The 16,983-nt window shown below is 53.0% G+C and overlaps 1 protein-coding gene across 10 annotated transcripts in view; it reads left to right on the top strand.

Moving 5' to 3' along the window:
* Window positions 1-16,983, top strand: part of FAM135B (family with sequence similarity 135 member B) — a 260,070-nt gene that overhangs the window by 23,818 nt on the left and 219,269 nt on the right. The window lies entirely within an intron of this gene.

The raw sequence follows: 16,983 nt of genomic DNA, 5'->3' as shown, positions 1-16,983 counted from the left end.
TTCTAGGGCCGGGCACTAACACTTGCACGTGCGCCGCGTCTGGTCGGTGTGGTTGCAGCCCCCTGTGCTCTGGGGGTCTTGCCCCGCTCCAGAGCCCCTGCCCCCAGTGGCATTGCCTGCTCCTGGGCATTTGTTCCAACTCTCACCTTCCCATGGGCCTTTCCAGTCTCATCTCCAGGCTTCCTTCATGCTCAGCCTGGCACTGACCTGTTTCCCGCTCCTGACCGAGATTTCAGGCTCTCGCTCTCTAAGTGGGTCACAGCACGGCTCCCCTGTGTGCCTTGGCCCGTCTCTGTCTTGGTGCTACATGAGCAGTAGCAAGGGTGGCTCAGCTGGCCTTCTTCACTGACCCAGGACCTTGCCCTCTGCTCTGATACCTTCCAGGCTCCTGCCTTTGGGGAAGAGCTGAACTCACCTGGATGGAGGGCAGAGTGAGCTTCGTCCAGCTAAGGCCAAAGCTCAGATGGGAGAGATGAGGGATAAGCTTGCACCAGGACAAGGGGCCAAAGGTCAGCAGCCAGGGGAGCAGGTCTGAGCACAGGCCAGGCTCGAGGGAGAGGAAGCAGCCTCTTGCTGTTTGCAGAATGGCTCCTGGTCCGTGCCCTGCGTCAAGTGAAGGGGGCATGGGGTAAAGGCACAGGGAGACTACAGCAGCAGAGGCTGAGAACAGAGGTGGCATTTACTATCCCAAGAGGGTGCTAGGGGACAGCTGTGCCGAGTGAGCGCAGGACTTCTCAGGAAGCAAGCAATCCTGCAGCCTCTGGGAACCCTTGCTTGCTGTGCCGTCTTAGGGTGAGGACTGACCTTGGGAGTCCAGTTTCTTTATCTGTCAGTGGGGCACGACTGAGTCCTTACGGGGTGAGGGTGGGGACGATGTGCCGGGGACCCTGGGCTGGCCCTTCACAAGCACCCTTGGGGGAGGAGGCGGCAGGCGCAGGCCTTGGGGGTGGAAGTCTGCAGGCGGTGAGGTGCCAGTAGCTGCTCCTTTGCTTTTCCTCCACTTCAAAACCCCGGCATTGCCTCACATTCATGTGTTTGCCAGGAGAGATGGCTTCCTCCCCCTCCTGGGGAGAAGGTTTATCTCTTGAAACTGCAGCCCCTAATTTTCTAAATTGCGAAATTGCCCTCACGCCTGTGATTGCAGCTTGTTGCTGTTTCCTCGTTAATTGTTCTTTAAACAATGAGTGCAGGCCATAGTTTCCCCCACCTCTGAGTGTATTCCTCTGCCTTCATAAAATTGCAGTAATAAAGCCGGGTAAATTCTAGGTGAGGAAGGACAGAGAGACGCTGTCCCTCCGGGAGCTGCCGTGTCACGATGACCAGTGTCCAGCTCTTAATGGAACTGAGTGGCCGCAGGCACTTTGCCGCATGGCCCTCCTCCTGCTCGGGAGCTCCGGGCAGCCGGCCCCTTCCAGCCATCCGAGGATGTCTGTCTGCACGGCCGGAGCTCCCGAAGGTCTTCTGTTCTGTTATTTTCCATCTCAGAATCTTCCCGAACCTCCCGTCTTGCTTCCTCCCTTAGCAGGTTCCTCACGTCCTGGACTCGCAGGCGTCAACCTGCTCCTCGTGGGTTTAGAGGAGACCCAAGGGGAGCTGCCGTGGGTCCCGATGGCCTGAAGGCGAGATAGGCTCCTGGAACCGTGGCGGGGTGGGGCACCAGGCTTTGGCGCCGTGAGGTCAGGGCTGGGGCTGGAGGTCAGGCAGTGCCGTCCTGCCGGGACTAAGCTCAGCATTGGGGACAGGAGGTGCTGCTGTTTCAGGAGGCACGAGGCGACCCATGCAACCCCTGCAACCCCTGCTGGACCTTCTCCTGGGCTCCCTGCCCCGACTCGAGGCCATGCCCCCCTGAAGCCTAGCAGTCTGCCCCCATTCCCGTTGTTCAGCCATGCCCAAGTGTGAGCCATGGTCACTCATTTAATACCTGGTGAGTAAATGAGTGAGTATACCGATTTAGCCTCCCTGAGTCTCAGCCTCCTGGTCTGCAAACAGGTGGCACATCTTCGCTCTTACACTCAGGAGCTACAGGGCAAGTTACAGCGCACGCCCAGTGGAGGTGCAGCAAGTTAGAACGCACTCCCAGTGGAGGTGCCGTGCCCAGCTGACCATTCCTGAGCTCCCAGCAGGAGCTGCCCTCAGTGTCAGGTGGGTGTCATAGCCTTGCAGGCCTTCTCCAGCCATGGGCCTTTCCTTCTTACACCTCGCACCCTGGCTCCAGTGAACCCGTCTCCTTTGGGTTGCTCCAGAGTCATGCTCAAGACCCTGTCCTGAGAGGTCCACCCACTGCCATGCCCTGGGGGCATCTCACCCCTTCCCTTCCCTGCTCTGCCTTTGGAGGCCCCCCCTTAGCTGCTGTTCCCTCGCATGCTGCCCCTGGTCACCACAGGGCCTCCACACCTGTTCACAGCGCAGGAGAGGCAGGTGCTGCTTCCACCCTTTCCACAGCGCAGGAGAAGCAGGGGCTGCTTCCACCCTTTCCACGGTGCAGGAGAGGCAGGTGCTGCTTCCACCCTTTCCACGGTGCAGGAGAGGCAGGTGCTGCTTCCACCTTTTCATGGCGCAGGAGAGGCAGGTGCTGCTTCCACCTTTTCATGGTGCAGGAGAGGCAGGTGCTGCTTCCACCTTTTCATGGCGCAGGAGAAGCAGGTGCTGCTTCCACCCTTTCCACAGTGCAGGAGAGGCAGGTGCTGCTTCCACCCTTTCCATGGTGCAGGAGAGGCAGGTGCTGCTTCCACCTTTTCATGGCGCAGGAGAGGCAGGTGCTGCTTCCAGCTTTCCACGGTGCAGGAGAGGCAGGTGCTGCCTCCACACCTGTTCACAGCGCAGGAGAGGCAGGTGCTGCTTCCACCTTTTCATGGCACAGGAGAGGCAGGTGCTGCTTCCAGCTTTCTACGGCGCAGGAGAGGCAGGTGCTGCTTCCAGCTTTCTACGGCGCAGGAGAGGCAGGTGCTGCTTCCAGCTTTCTACGGCGCAGGAGAGGCAGGTGCTGCTTCCACCCCTTTACACACGGACAGCCGAGGCACAGCCGTTGCCGGGAGGAGGGGCTTTAATTCTGAATTGTTCTCATTTCACTTTGGCCCCGTCGCTTCTGATCACTGACTTTTGCTCTGTCTGAAGAGCCCACCACCCTCTTCACTGTCGTAACCCTCTCCTGCCCTCCTGGGTTTCCCTGCTTCCATGTCTCTCCCTCCTGTACTTCCAGGGTAGACATTGTCTACCCCCCACCGGCGTCCCTGGAGCTGCCCTGCCTGTAAGTGCTGGATACCTGGTCTTTCCTCCTGAACAGGAGGCTTTCAAGGTTGGAAGCCAGTGGCTGTCTCTTCTCCCTGTCCCCCAGCCTGCCTGTCAGCACACCCTGGTGAAGCAGTGACACGAAACGGTCGGTCTGCCTTACTCAAGGATTCAATGGGAGCTAATGCACCAATTTCTAAAATGTATTTGTAACCTCAAATCATCATTTGGGGTGCTTTCACAGCCATTCACAGATAGTTGCAAAGTGGCACAAATCTGCTGTGTGTCAAGACGGTCCGTTCTCAGCGGCCATCAGACATGACTGTGCTGGCCTTTGCCTGGGCCTCTCGGATGCGGGTATTTACTGCCACATTTTCCATGTTTCTGTGCTTTTGCTGGCACTTCCCTGTCTAAAGCTCCCGCCAGTGTGGTGCGTCTCGGTGCCCCACGGAGGGAGCGCCCCGGGCACATGTGCCAGCACTTCTGGGCGTGTGTGCTGCTCACAAGTCAACAACGTCTATTTAAAAAGGTGTCTTTACACAGAAACCTATTAAACCAGTTTTGTATTAGAGGTGGAAGCAGGAACCTCGCCTGTGTGTCCGTAGGCGCAGCGGTTTTGCATTTGCTAATTCAGGGCCCACCAGGGCTTTAGGGAGCTTGGCCCTGTGCCTAACGAGAACCACCTCGATTCCCTTTGGCCAGAGGCCCCCTGTCAGAGTTCCCTTAGTCTTAGTAGGCTTCGTTGTGACGTGGGGGAGGACAGGATGGGATTGCAGCGATCTTGCAAGTTATTTATCATTTCCTTCTCCGAATTCTTTAAAATTGTGATGTGAATGGCCTACCGGCGGGTGACGTGAGCCCAGCACGTAGAGCAGGGCCTGGACACTGGCCCCAGGACCGCTGGAGAGGCCGGGGGAAGCTCTCGGCCCACAGGGCAGGGCGGCGACTCAGGCCTGGGCCCGCACGCTGGGGCCCTGCCTTCTCCTCTCCTTCTGAGCCTTGACCTGCCTCGGTTCACTGTGTCTGTCCTGTGCCGAGCTGTGCCAGCTGGATGACTTCCGGGCACTTTGTCCTTCCCTGGAGAGGAACAGAGAGCTCCTACAGAAGATGCGCCGAGAGTCGTGCTTCCTGGGTTGGGCAGTGGGTGGGGGTCCCGCACCTCGGGGCCGTGGCCAGACCCTCCAGCTCTGTGGTTCTCCCCTGACTTTCGGACAGACAAGGATTCACTGTGAAACTGGTGCCCTGGGAGCTCTACCCGCAGCAGAACACTGGGGCTGAAAGAACTTGGATGTGCCTTGCTCTGCAAGTTGGAGTGTTTGCTCCAAAGCTACAGCAACAAAGAGCAAAAGGAAAACAGGGTTGTCCTCAGATGGCCTTGGAGCCGTGACAAAGAAGAAGTCAGTAGAAAAGAAAAGAAATGGAGTATTACACATATGTACATTGTGGTTTTCTTTGTTTACAGAAGTACTGACATGGGTAGATGCATTTTGTTTCATTTTATTTTTTTCATATGTGCCAAGTGAGCCCCAGAAAATTGGCTCAGCGACCCATAACATTGCAGCTTCTGAGCAAGTCCAGCGCTCGTCAGTTGCGTCTGTGACATCTGGGCAGGGCCTGGAGTCGCTGCTCTGTGGGGTGTTTATTGGCAGCCCTGCCGGCGAGGCAGGTGATGGAGTGGACATGAGAGTAACCAGGGGCAGTGTCCTGTGGCTGCGACTTTCAGAGGGCGTTGGGCAGGGCGCAGAGGGCAACCTGTTGCAGAGGGCCAAGGGAAACCCTGGGCCGCCTGCTCAGACCTTTGAAGTTTGACCTTCTTCTCTTGTTAAATGGATGTCCTACTCATTTCTTAGGGTTCTCATGAGGATTGAGTGAGATGTGTGTAAGGAAGCTTGTAAACGCCCCAAGTATGGTAGTCCTACAGAAATGGAGTATTTGTTGACATTTCTTTCATAGACTTAAATTGAAATTGAAAACCAAGAGAAGCCCAGCATCAGTCCTGCATCTGTGTTCAAATGCTTTCTCTGGTAATTTCTCTTCTATTCTGCCTTCATTATGTACCGCTGCTGCTCAGATCTTTTCTCGTAGCTCCTCATTACAAAAAGTCAGAAAATCTCAAAACTGAAATGGTCCTTTCCAAATATCTGGTTTTACTACCTATTTTACAAATAAGAATTGATATCCCAGAGAATATGTTTTTACCTTGATGAACATGACTTTTCCAGTCATGGTTTATAGTATGTATTTAATAACCCTGAAGATTTTAACTACCTTAGAGTGTCAGCTGGGTTGGCTTTCTGAGTTTTAGCTTATTTGCCTAACTGTGGCTCTAACTGTTTGTTGACAAGCTTGGAGGTGGCCAGTTCTTGGTGTCATCTGGTGACTTCTCAATATCATCCCCAAACCCGGTCTCTTCTTATTTACCTTCCCTACTATTTCATTTCTGCTATTTAGCATGATGCCTCAGGGTTGCAACATGAGTGCCATAGCTCCAAACATCACATCTGTGTTCGAGGCAAGAGGGCAAAGGAGAGTAGCTCTGGTTACTCTTTTCTGTTCTCTGTTTCTTTTTAACAGAAACAGACAAATCTTTCCTGAAGCCTGGCAGAGCCTCTCTGATACTCTACTTAAAATGCTTCTTCTTTTATTAGGAAAAAGCGCTGTGGAAATGAATATCTATTTCCCCAGTCTTTACAGTTACAAGAGGAGTGGACTGGAAATGAATAGCAATGTAGGTCGGAGAGCAAGTGGCATCTGCCGACTTGAGTTAACAGCTTGTAGGTTCGGATGGGCGCCAGGAATGGTACAATGTACTTCACTCCACTTTGAGTCCTGCGTGTGCCTCACCCCCTAATGAGGGCTGTGACCCCATGGCAGGGGTCAGCCTGGACTGCATGGCAGGTGCCCCAGGGTGTGGGCTGTGGGAGGGGTCAGCCCCTGGACTGCGTGGCAGGTGTCCCAGGGTGTGGGCTGTGGGAGGGGTCAGCCCCTGGACTGCGTGGCAGGTGCCCCAGGGTGTGGGCTGTGGGAGGGGTCAGCCCCTGGACTGCGTGGCAGGTGCCCCAGGGTGTGGGCTGTGGGAGGGGTCAGCCCCTGGATTGCGTGGCAGGTGCCCCAGGGTGTGGGCTCTGGGAGGGGTCAGCCCCTGGACTGCGTGGCAGGTGCCCCAGGGTGTGGGCTGTGGGAGGGGTCAGCCCCTGGACTGCGTGGCAGGTGCCCCAGGGTGTGGGCTGTGGGAGGGGTCAGCCCCTGGACTGCGTGGCAGGTGCCCCAGAGTGTGGGCTGTGAGAGGGGTCAGCCCCTGGACTGCGTGGCAGGTGCCCCAGGGTGTGGGCTCTGGGAGGGGTCAGCAGTCCATCACTGACTCACCTGTTCTTGGGCTTCAAGGCAGCACTCTCCATCCTGGACGGCTGTGTCCTGCCTGTGTGATCTGAACAGGCTATTTCCCTTACTGTCCTCGGTGCCTCACCTGTAAAATCCAGGCATCACTTGTGCCTCATGGAGTAGTTTTGAGATAATGAATGGAAGTGTTTGGCTTGCCGAGTGCTCTACTCACAGCAAATGCTTAAATGGCAGGAGCGCCAGGAGAACTGTCAGTCCGCCCACTTGCTAAGAGCTGGGCTAGTGGGTCAGGTGGATGAAGTCATTTCCTCAAAACAAACTCGGGCGGAGGTTCTCTCCTTGTCTTTATTTGCAGCTGAAGGAGCTGAGGCCAATGGTGCTAAGTCAGTGGCCTCAGATCACCCAGGGTCAAACCGAGGCCCTGGGACTGAGCCCACATCCTCAGTGGGTCAGGGGAATCTTTCAAGGGAGCCTGGTCATCGCTTCCTAGTGCCCTTTGCTCCAGCCTGGAAGAGGAGGTAGGGAACCCGTGCTGTCTGAACAGCAGAGCTTTGCTGCGGGACGCCAGGGTTGGAAGCAGGGTCTTATGCAGAGCTGAGGTTGGAGTTGGCCTTGCAGACAATGGAAAAGGATGAGACTCATCAGGCGTCTCCACCTCCCAGACTTGAGCCTGTCTCCTTGTGGCCTCTCAGGTCGCCTGGACCTCACGGGGATTGCTGATAAGGAGCGGAGGCTTCCCTGCTTGTGGGTCATGTGTGGGCACACCTCTAGCCGCGGACTGTGTGAGGTGTTGGAGAATTTTGGTGCAGTGTCTTTTTGACCCTCTGATTTCAAGACCCTGGGGTTCCGGAGGTTTCCACCCCCCCCCGCCCCCGTCTGTATAGCTTTGTGTCTGCCTTCTTGCCAGCCCCCTGCCCTTTCCACCTCTGCCTTCCTGCCAGCCCCCTGCCCCTCCCACCTCTGCCTTCCTGCCAGCCCCCTACCCTTTCCACCTCTGCCTTCCTGCCAGCCCCCTGCCCTTTCCACCTCTGCCTTCCTGCCAGCCCCCTGCCCTTTCCACCTCTGCCTTCCTGCCAGCCCCCTGCCCCTCCCACTGCGTTACCCCCCAGCATCTGGGGCAGTATCCTCCCCTAAGGCCCGAGACCGAGGGGCTGCTGTTTTTGGTTTGGAGGCTGTTGACTGTAAAGGCAGAAAACCTGAGCCCTGTGATGTCCGTCTTTGCGTGACTGCTCCCTCTGCTACTGCCTCAGTTGAGTCTCTGCCCTTTATTATGGGATCTCAGAGCCCATAGGATGCTAACTTTCTCTGGTTCATTTTGTTCCAGGCTGATTTTGCAAGGGGTTGTGTGGATTCAGAGGCCACGACTTCATTGTTCAGGCTTGAGTTTCTCTGCATGAGGCATTTCTACACCCATGCACTATGTGGCCTGGCAGTTTTATAAATTTGAATTCCCTTTCCTTTCCTTAATTCCTCCCTTGTCACTCCCTCTGACCTCAGTGGAACAGAGGATGAACAGAGCCCCTCCGTGAGGGGTTGGCACAGGTTTTCTGGAAAGGACCAGCTGGTCACACTGTGGGGCTTGTGGCTGCAGCGTCCCTGCTGTACCTGCTCAGCTCTAATGGTGTAGCCAGAAGGCAGCCAGGGGCACAGGCAAGCGAGTGGCCATCACTGTGTCCCGGTAAAGCTTCATCTGCATGAAAAGGTGTGGGCCATGGTCCCAGGAGGATTGGTCCAGGAAGGAAGAGCGGAATTCTCGGGGATGTGTTTGCTCACTCAGGTGGCTTAGAGCCGCCCCTCCCACATCCAAGAAATCCCCTCCAGGTCTCTTGATCTGCTCCCTCCCCCCATGGTGACCTTGAGCGTGTCCTCTTGGGCCGCACTGTCCTCACCTGTGCTGTGCAGGAGCCTCGAACCTTGCCTTCCACCTCCGTCCTCTAACCTGCTCATTTGTTCATTCAGCAGATACTGAGCCGCTCCCACGAGGCAGGCTGCGTCCTGCTGTGGAGCCAGAGGTGAGCTGGGAAGGACACGGTCTCTACCCTTGAGGAGCTCACAGCAAAGTGGGAGACATAATAAACTGTTATATCTGGTTAAAATGCACAGCATAGGATTGTTGTCCATGCATAAAGGACAAAGAAGACACTTGTGAAAGGAAGGATGAGTGTCAATTATCAGCTTGTGGCCCTCAGGGCCTCCCCTGCTGGCAGGAGGCCTGGACTTGGTGTAAATAAGAACCACCTGCTTCCCTGTGTGCTTAATTGAGTCCAGGAAAGGGCTCAGGATGGCAGCTGTGCGCGACCATCTCTGTCGATGGTGAAGAGCTTTGAGAAATTCAGGTCTGGACCAAAGAGCCAGGGGCCCCTGGCTGGCCTGCAGCCTCCTGGCCCGTGGTGGCGCATGCTCGCGCGGACGTGGAGCGCTGGAGTGAGCGGCCGTGTCCCCGCATCGCCACGCGCTGCCCCCTCCTTCACTTGCGCACTCTGTTCCCTCTGCTGGAAATCTCATCCTTTCCCTTTTTACCTGCACTGCTCCTTCTCATCTTCCGAGATCCAGTGTGGAGAGCTGGACACAATCTTCTCCTTTCCAGGGGTGTTTCGGCTGTTCTTTTGTTAATCTGTCTTTGTAATTCCACATTTAAAGTTTTCTTTTTGTTCCCTTTTCTTTGCCTTTGAACATCTTGGTGTCCCAGTTTGGTTCTCCCCAAAGCTTCCTGGAATGATGTCAGAAATGAGGCATGGCGAGGGGAAGGGAGCAGGGTCTGTACTCACATGTCTCGCTTCCCTTCATCTCACCAAGTCCTCTGCTGTGCCGGGCTCACTGTGAGCCCTTTCGCCTTCACATGTGAAACATGAACTTCTTTCAACTTCTCTTTGATAGGGAGGAAATGTACTTCTAAAGAGCTTCAAGGGACTGCAGGGAAACCACCCTTTGCTGTGTATGATGGTGAAAATGAGGCTAGAAGGCTTGCAATTGTTGTTGCGTTTCCAGCCGGGTGTGTAGTCGTTGCCGAGGGGTTGCTGGAATTGCTCGTGGGAGACTCAGATGAACCCACCACTCACAGGCAGGTGAGCTTGAGGGTTGGGGCTTCACACTGAAGTACTGAGGAATGCTTTCTCTCTAGGCCAGCTGTAGGATCAAATATAAATAGCAAACCCAAAGCTTCTCCACTCCTGCCATAAACTTATAGTAGCTCAGTGAAGAAAGTTCCTTTCCATTCCCTTCCATTTCTTGAAAAATGTACTTGTTTTGGGCAAAGTGCAAATCTATAATTCAAAACTATAACAGATTAGGAAGGTGGCATGGCTTTGTGGATCACAATTAGTTCTTAGTTCATTTTGATGAGCTGAGTGTAAGCAAAGCCAGAGCATGTTGACCCAATGTCTAATGATGTGTATGAGGCTTTAAAATTTAAATGTGATAGGTTCATGCTTTTGTTGTATTTGGGGAATTTTGTAGCTGAAAGCCTAATGCAAGGGAGACCCAATGAGTCCATCTTTAGTATAGATTCCTTTCGTGGGCATAATGGCATGACTTGCTGGCCCATTCGTTTGTTTCTTCAGTGTACGTTTAATGAGGACCTACAATGGGCCAGTATAATACTTAGCCCTCATGTGCTCTTCTGATGCTCTGCTTTCCCCATTTTAAATAAAGAGAAATTCAGGCTCTGCAAAGTCACCAGCAAGAGCAAATGTCTTCTAAGTTGCGGGGTTGTGATTGGGCTCGTCCAACTTAAAAGCCAGGGGGCATAGCACCCCCTTTGCCTCCTCCACAGCCCTGGTAGCTCAACCCTGAAACATGCATCCCCGCTGCGGACTGTGGGGTAGATTCCTAGGGACCATGTCTGCATCACGGTGGCGCTTCCGTAGCCTCTCTCCAAGCTTTCGTCTCTCCCAACCATTGTCTCTCCATCTGCCCATCCACCCGCTGTCAGTTCGTTTGCAGGGAGAATCATGCCAGATAAGACCACCAGAATTTGCCGGTAGTCCATCTTTTGGACTTAAATATTTCTCTCTCTCTTGGTTGCTTCATCTGTAAAATGGGGGTTTGTTATGGGGATTAAATGAAGTAATATATCTAAAGCTCTTAGAACAGGCACTGGGACTTTGCAATTATTATTGTTGTTACTATTGCAACTACAGCATACTTCATTTCACACACGTGGCTACACTCTTATTAAGACATGCTCTCAGACTACCTACTTGAAATTTGAAGAGTACAAAACCAGGGTTAGTGTGGACTTGAGCAACTTTGAAGTCTGTGCCGTTGCTCAGACGAGGCCAGCTGCAGTTCACCTTTGCACTCCCCATGCCGAAAGAGTTTGCTGAGCAAACGGGGAAGACAGCACAATTGGGTGGGCATATATTTAACACCTAAAGCATGGTCAAGGGACTGGTGCGCCAGCAATATTGTATTTATTGCATACAAAGCAGTCCTTTTTCTATATTCAAATAGACTCCCCAAGGTCTCGTTCCCACACTTACACTCTGAATGGCTTGGACACGTATTTCAGTGATCTGGTCTCCACTTCGTTCATTTATGACCCAGTATTCATCTGGTGTCTTAAGATGTGAGATTATTCATCTACTCAACATGTCTGTTGAATGCCTAGCACATGCTAAACCCAGCCTGAGGATTGACCATGCAATGGTCAGGGCTGGCAGAGTTCTTGTTCTCCGGGACCTGCATTCTCATGCAGAGCACCGGCTCTGTGCCGTGAGTGTTCAGCAGAGCACCTGGCAGGCGGGGGGCCTCTGTGAGGGGTTGTGCCCCTCCCTTCCGATTCCATGGGGGGTGGTGGTGTGGGGGTCGCTATCCATGGTGCTGAAACAGCCTTCTACTGAGAATCCTCCACATGGACTTCAGTCGAGGGAAGATGCTGGCATTTGCTGGCCATGTTGTAAGCCTTGCCAGTGGCACTAAGTTTCTAAATCCCTCCACAGCCAGCACTTAGGGCTGTCCTTTACGACACAATGGATGAAGGGGACAGAGGGACACTGGAGCGTGGCCGTGTGCCAGCAATGCACTTTACCTCTGGCTGGGTCTATTTCTTGACCTGGAAAATTGACCTCTGTGGAGAACCTCGGCTCACCTAATGTCTGAAATATTTAGGTTGCTTATCAAAAAGCATTTTCGAAATTAGTCATTTCCATTTTAGAAGTAGTGGACTTAAAAGATGCCCCTGTGCAATTACCTGGCCTCTCTCCTGCCTGAACAGAGGTATTTCCTTCCTGTGTGTCCATGTGGACTTGTGCATTCCCACCCTGGCTGGAGACTCAGGGTGCAGGAGCTCCAGGTGTCGCTTTGAGCCACGTTACCTTGGGAAAAACCATTTCCCCTTCGTGGGAATGAGATTTTCTTTAATGAAATGAGGAGAACGAAATGTTGGCACGAGGACAGGGAAGGTCCTCATACTTCATGCAGATTATCTCCTTTATTTTGCACTTCACTTGATCAAGTCAGTATAATTGTTACCTGCACTATCCAGATACCAAAACAGAGGCCCATGAGGTTTGAGTAACTTGCAGATAGCACAGAGCCCACATGTGAAGGGCTGGAGCCGAGGCTGGGCGGTGTGTCTGCCGTGGCTCCTCAAGGCCCCCGCCCAGCAGGGGGCTGTGGGGTATACAGACCCTGCCTGGCCCTGGAGCGGCCTTGACCCCTTCCTGTAGCCCAACTTCTGCTAACTGTTTAGACTTCTTGTAGCCATTCTGCAAGGGGAGGTTCCTTTGGTCTTTGGAGCTGAGGGGTGTCTGGGGATAAGCGAGAACTAGTGCCTGCTCGTAGGTGATGGAGGGCATCTCACCTGGACCTAAAGGGAGCAGGGCGTAGGGTAGGCGAGATTAGTCATGGCACCTACAGTAAAAATTCAAAGTATGTAGGTAAATAGGTGTTGGGCACACTGAGTATTTGTGGAGAGCTTCTTGGCAGTGTCCAGGACAAGCGTCTGTCCCTCGTGGCCTTTTCAGGCACGCGTCTCAGTGTGGGTGGGGGGTGATGGGCGGCCACGCGCTGCCGACGCTCACCTTTCCTCTGGCTCGGTTCTACATCCGGGAGGGCTTTGGGGGACCAACGCCTGGGACGACCCTTCCTCCTGGGACCCGGGCTTTTTCCTTCCCTCCCACACTGACCTCGGTGACCTGTAGGCTCCCATGGAATTGACAGAGCTTGACTCTGGAGGGACAGCCCTGAAGGGAGGGCAGCCTCCTCCCTGCGCGCTCGGTCACTGCTGCGGGCAGAGCCATGGCCGGGTCACGAGGCTGCAGGCGAGCCTGTGGAGGCCGTGGGGAGAAGCCGAGCGCCCGGTCAGCAGCCGCTGGGCTGTGCGGGGCAGATGCCCGGCCACTCCCCGCTGCCACGCACGCGGGGCCCTGCGCGCTCATGTAGCCACCACGTCCTGTGACAGCCATCCTCACGACAGTGTTTGGAAGCATCTCCAGAGTTTTCACTTGGCAGATGGGGCCCTTTGCCGCATCTGTGTCTCGAGGCAGGGGACACATTTGCCTTCCTGGGATTCTCATTCTCCTCTTTAAACGTTGGTTAACTATGGTAAGCCCTATTGTGAAAAGCAGATTGGGTGTGCTGTTGGTTGGGTTATAGTAGGATTCATATTTTTTTGCAATTTTTATTGACCTACTCAGGGATAGTTGTTTTTTTAATAGCATGACTCTTCTGTTTAAGTACAAATTATATTCATTGTAAAAATTATGAAGAATTCAAAAGACAATGAAGGGGAAAATAAGGAGCTGTGTTGTTATTTCCCTGAAACCTTAAACTTCAGAGACTTTTCCAGACCCTAGGCCCTAACTCATTCAGACATTTATACCTCTATTTGTTTGCCCATCCTCCACCAATCCATCCTTTCACCCGCATCACTGATGCCGTATGCACTGCGAGAGGCGTTGCGGGTAGAAGGCTGAGGAACATACAGTCTCTGTGCCCGGGTAGCGCTGTCCTGTAGTGAAGCCTGAGGAGTCATTAGAAATTAAGTAAGGGCATTCATACCCAAAGGACCTGTTCCAACTATTCCAGCTGATGAGGAAGTCCATTGCCCTTGGGCTAGAAACCCCAACCTTTGTGTTCCTATGATTTCCATTCAGAGTGGCTGCGTGGGCAGCTTCCTTTTACCCTTTGAGACCATCTGCCCTTTTAGGGGGTCTGCTTCTTGCTGTCCTTGAAACCTGCCTTAAATTCACTGTGATGCATCACAGGGATGCACTGTGATGGTTGTGCTGTGCGGTGTGGAAGGGCGTTTGGTTCCGTCAAGGCTGGTATTTTTGCAAACAACAAAACACACTGTCACTGTCTTAAGCAAAAAGGAAAGAATTGGAAGGCTCTTAGGGAGTTGCTGAGTTAGCAAGATTTTAGAGAATCAGCCCAGAAATGAGCAGAAGCCACCGGAGTGCCTGGAGCTGAGGGCCAGGGTGTGTGCCCAGTGCCCCCCAGGACCTGGCAGGCCCCCGTGCAGCTCGGAGCCCCTGGGTGGGCCAGTGGGACACATGGACCACGAGCCGGACTGTCTGACCTTGACTCCCAGCACCACACATACCTGTTTTGTGATTTTTGCCAAATTATTCAAATTTTATGGGCCTTAGTTTCAGTATCTGCATATTAGAGATAATAATAGCATCTACCATTGCATCAGGTGAAGTGCAAATTAAATTACATAACCCACATAAAGTGACTAGTGCAGTGTCTAATGCATAGGAAGCACTCAGCAGATGTCAGCTCTTGCTGTCAATTTTATCTCGTCATCCCTTGAAAACTGAAGACAACTAAGTTGACTGGTATTCAGCTTCTGCTAAGTTGGGAAGAAAGTAGATCTTCTGTGGCATCCACAGCAGAGAGAGGGTGGAGTGTGCACTCCTCCAAGTCTTTGGACGATGGAGAAATCTTCAGAATAACTGTTGGGTGGAAGCTGATTCTCAACATCCTCTGGTGACAAATATCTTCTTTCTGAATCTTTAAACAATGCCTTTGCCAGGTGGTGCTGCTTTCCTTTATGCGGGAGGGAGTGCACCCCCCGACCTGTGCCTTACAGTGTGCTGTGGCATTGGGGTACCTGCGGGAAGGTCAGCCTGGGAAGGAGGTTAGTGCAGACACCAGTAAGCTAGGTAGATGAGAGTCAGACTGAAGAATGCGACCTTCTCTTGTGAGCACTGGGTACTCACTGGAGAGTTTTAAACAGAAGAGGAGTAAGAATCGTATTCCCAGTCTAGAAGAGTCGCCTTGGCGTGCATTAGAAGGGAAAGGGAAGGAGACAGAGATCCTGTCTGGGGTGGGAGCAGTTGCAGGAATGCAGGCAGGACTGAGCTCCCCTTGGGAGGAGGGATGGGATTAAGATGCGTTCTCGAGGAGGATGGACTCTGGCGGTCAGTTGCATTTGGTATACGCGTCATTGGGTACATTTAGGTTGACTTTCCTCTTCCTGGAACATAGAACTTAAGCCAGCTCTGCGTCAAGTAGGCATGCCTTTAGTCCCGGTCCCACCGCTCTTGGAGGCATGGCTTTGCGTAAGGTGACGTATGCCCGAGCCATGCTTTCCTCGTCTGTAAAGTGGGGTATGGTGATGCCTCCCGACAGGGATACTGGGGTATTGAACAAAATCACATATGTAAAAAGGTGACCATGATACCTGGCACAAGGTGAGCTTTAAAAGTAACTGTGAGCTTAGATTATGACCACAGCTGACCTGCCAGGCCCTGACTCTTCTGGCCACATGTTTTAATTCCCAGGCATCACTCTTGCCACCTTCCCTTCCTCTCCTTCACATCCACGCACTGGGTTCTGCCAATTCTTCCTCCTGCATGTTATCGGCACACACCCACTGGCATTGCTTTCTACCATTACCACTGCATTAGTCAGATTCTCCAGAGAAATGGGCCCAACAGAGATTTACCATAGGATTTGGCCCCCGGGACTGTGCAGATTGGCTAGTCTGAATTCCGTAGGGTAGACCACAAGCTGGAAGCTTGATGGAGGTGCTGCTATATCCGAGAAGGTACTGGCTGTCTGCACAGATGTAGAGATGGAAATCCTTGTTGGTTGTGGCTGGAATCAGGCACAGATGCCGTCAACTGACTGATGATTTAAGTGCATGAAACACCCGCAGTACCATCAGACCAGTGCTTGCTTGAGCAAACAAATAGACCTGGCCAAGTTGACATGTAATTAACCATCGCAACCCCATCTCACCATCCCACCTCACCCCCACTGTAGTCAGAACCACCCTTATTTCTCACCCGGGATGCTATTGGAGCTTCCAAATACACCTTTGCACACCAGTCTTTGCCACCATCAAATTCGCATTCCACCCTACGTGCAGAAACAGCCTCTGCAAACGCAGCTCTGACTGGATCCCTTTCCACCTTAAATGGGCCAGTAGCGTACAGTGTACTTGGGACCAGGTGAACCCTCAAAAGTGACCTTGGCCTGAGAGACTGGCCCCTGAGTGCTTCTCAGATTCCCTCTCAGGCTCCCACCCCGTTCTTATTGCACCCCTGCCTTGACCTCAGCTGCACACCCACAGCTCCACACTTCCCCCGTCCCAGGGTCTCTCCTCCTCCTGCAAGCCCCTCTTCCTCTCCTCGCTTTGCCCCTTGGTTCCTAACAGTTTCTCTGGTGCTTCCTATCAGATCCTTCCCCAGCATGAGCTCTCAGCGGCCTGCACTCGTCTGTTATTCCACTTTATAGAATTGCAATGAATCAACTATTCACTGTTAAATGACTTTTCTGCCCACGGGGCTCTGAGCTGCTTGCTCCTGTTCATTAGGGTGTCCTAAGTGCTCGGCACATATCGGACACCGAGACAGTAAACCGGGGTCTCCTGTGGCCTGACGTTATTCACAGTAAAGAGTTATCAGATGATTACTTAAAAGAAGTGGTGATTGAAATACATCAATGACAAATGGAACAAACTTAAATTGGTATCTAATCTCTTAAGAAAATATCCCCAAACAAAAATGGAGGCATGGAGAGGGGTTCTCTCTTGAAGTATAGGAAATCACCTTTAAAATTTTTCTCCTCTCCCTCTCTGCTCCTCTTGGCAACCTGTGAGTGGACAGTAACTCTCTCTCTAGAACTTATCTTTGATCCCTAATTTCCTTCCAAAACCACCTTGACGCCCATTCCGAGTCTTTTTTTTTTTTTGTCCTTCTCTGACCTCCCTCCCTCTTTCTTATACAGCTTCTCTGCTCCTTATTTTTTCCCTTGGATTAGCCTGAGACTCTAATTCTACTCAACAAACATGCAAGTCCCTTTCCCCATGGGCAGATGTGGGGAGGGATGGGAGAGGGACTCAAGGCTGCAGCCGCTTATGAGTGAAAACGTGCTTTGACTGCTGGTGCACCCTCTCCCAGCACCCTCTAACCACCATCTTTGCTACTGACAGGTGGTGCCTTCCTGTGTCTCCTCTGGCCA

The sequence above is a fragment of the Tamandua tetradactyla genome, chromosome 6 (genome assembly GCF_023851605.1).
Source record: "Tamandua tetradactyla isolate mTamTet1 chromosome 6, mTamTet1.pri, whole genome shotgun sequence".
Taxonomy (NCBI): domain Eukaryota; kingdom Metazoa; phylum Chordata; class Mammalia; order Pilosa; family Myrmecophagidae; genus Tamandua; species Tamandua tetradactyla.
The sequence above is the reverse complement of the archived record's forward strand: the minus strand, read 5'-3'. Positions and strand labels throughout refer to the sequence as shown.